General features: G+C 36.2%; 1 protein-coding gene across 1 annotated transcript in view; it reads right to left on the bottom strand.

The window, feature by feature from the left end:
* Positions 1–2,119, bottom strand: part of LOC107676111 (CAP-Gly domain-containing linker protein 4-like) — a 37,080-nt gene extending 34,961 nt beyond the window's left edge. Inside the window, exon 1 of the mRNA XM_016470635.1 lies at positions 2,006–2,119. The gene's annotated coding sequence lies outside the window, so the exon portion shown is untranslated. The remainder of the gene's footprint in view (positions 1–2,005) is intronic.
* Positions 2,120–2,452: the final 333 nt, after the last annotated feature.

Raw genomic sequence — 2,452 nt, 5'->3', positions numbered from 1 at the left:
GAGCGTCCCGCAGGTGATGGAGATTTACCGCTGATTACAGAACCGGCTTTTCTGCCAAGATGCGCGTTAAATATCGCATGCGATTTATCGTGCAGCCCTAATCAAAATGAACCGAGACTCCCACCTAGGGAGATATCATGCATTCTGAATGCACAAACATGATCTATGTTCATTTGCATAACATCAAACATGCTTGTGCTTTACAGATTACTGCACAAAGGTAATGATGACGCACAAAGGAGAAGAGTCATGCATTTCATTTCTGCTACATCATTTTAGATTCAAAAATTGACTAAAATAAATAGACAAAATATACATATTCATAATTAAGCAGACTTCACAATCCATCCATCGATATAATGCATATGCTGTATATATTCTATGTACAACTAAAAATGTACAGGATTCAGGAAAAACATGCAAAAAAATAAGAAATCAGGAAGGGGGCCAACACTTTTTCACACCACTGTATATATTCGCTTACATTGAGAGTCTGTGTGAACTTCACAATGGCTTTTTAATGTTCTCATCATCTCTACAGAAATAAGCAGCTCATCTCCTCCTCTGAAACACTGTGCCATCATTACCTTTACATGGCAACCACTAACAACCAAAATATTTGGCATTATAGAATTATGTTCATTATAAGCAAACAACACTCACAAGCGCCTGCACAGCAAAAACACCCCAAAATAAGTAAATACTCTTGTAATAGATCAGAGGTTGTCAACACAAAGACAGCAGCATAATAGTGAACAGACAACTAAACGAGTAACAGAAAAGGCAAGACATGACAATACTGAAGTACAAAACCAGACTACACAAAGACAGGATTTAAGTTACATATTACATATGTTACATAAGAGATTTATATGTATTGAGAGCACTTCTTGTGACTAGTGCCTTTGTTAGTTAGGTCAGCTGGGCCACTCTACTAAACTTGAACAATAAAAAGTTTGGATAAAGGACACAAAGGGTGATTCCAAATGAAACACAGAATGTTCCCACAATGTAACATAGATATAACATTCTAGAAATGTTGCTTTTAGATTTTATTTTTACAAGCATAAAATAATGTTACAGTGACGTAAGACTAATAGAGAGAACAATCTCTGATGGATATTTTTGGTTTTATTTATTTATTGATTTGCCAACTGAAAACATAAAAGCTTGAGTCTTTTAGTGTGCAACTAACACTTATATATGCTATTATTAGTTACGACCAATATAGGCTTTCAATCGGCAAACTGCTAAAATAAATAACTTCTTTCGCATAGCTACTCATGACCGACTAAATGTAATTATTGTTTATTATTAAAAGGGCTGTCAGCATAATTTGAAACTGACACAGGAAGAAAACCAATCAACAGCTTAGTTACCAGCAAATGATCTCAAAATCAGTTATATCATTATATTAGTTGATAGAAAAATAAGTATTAAAGTTACTTCATGAGCGTTTTAGCCAGTCACTAAGCAACTAAATTACCTTTCTTCTTATTATTATTCGTTTTTAAACACAAACATGCCATGGTAATACCATGGTAAGTCATTGATACTCTGTAATTAGCAGGGCATCTTTCTTTTCTTCACTTGCGACAAAACTTTACCATGTAACTACCACTTACAGAGTACTTTTGTAAGGTTTATTTTTACAAGATGTGATGTTTATTGCCAAAACTACTGCTTATGTTTCCGGCTGACCTTTGTAAATGTAAAACACCTTTCAAGTAACGTTAATGCCTTATTACATAACACACAGATGCTTATGCCATGGATCAGCAGAGCACCAGTCCAGTTTAGACTGTTATTAACACAAAGACTGCATAATTGCATGCATTTGCCCCGCACGATTATGTTAGTTTACTAAACAGAACATCACTAGAGTTATGCAAATACTGCAACAGCTTGCTTGTTGAAGGTCCATGCATCATTTCATGAATCGATTGCATTAAATGCACATCAAATACAGGAAAGTCGAAATATGCTGACAACAGCGACCAAATACCTGTCTCTTTATGAAATAAAACGCCGCAGTTTCTCTCTTTGGATCGTCGGCTTCGTGATCATGTTTTCATTTTATCTTCTGGTTTCAGAGCCTTCGACTTGTTCAGATTCACTTCCGACATCGTGACATAATACGCGCGTCTTCTTCTTCTTTTCATTTTATGGCGGGTTGCGAACCAACTTCAAAGGTGCATATCGCCACCTACTGTGATGGAGTGTGAAGAGAATGAACTAAGCTAAAAGGGTCTGGCTGCAGCCTTGCGCTTGCACTCTCAGACGTGCATTCTCAGGCTTGCACTCTCAGACACTTGCACTTCCGCTAGCGAAGTCACTTGCAGTCTTTTTTATTTTGTTCTATTTATTGATTACTTTTAGTTTGAATCTCTCAACATTTTACAACAGTAGCCAGGTGGTGAAGACAAGACAAAAGAAACTAAATTACGAAGTC

Source organism: Sinocyclocheilus anshuiensis, unplaced genomic scaffold (genome assembly GCF_001515605.1).
Source record: "Sinocyclocheilus anshuiensis isolate Anshui unplaced genomic scaffold, SAMN03320099.WGS_v1.1 scaffold2490, whole genome shotgun sequence".
Taxonomy (NCBI): Eukaryota; Metazoa; Chordata; class Actinopteri; order Cypriniformes; family Cyprinidae; genus Sinocyclocheilus; species Sinocyclocheilus anshuiensis.
Note: the sequence above shows the minus strand (reverse complement) of the source record. Positions and strands in the feature narration are given on the sequence as shown.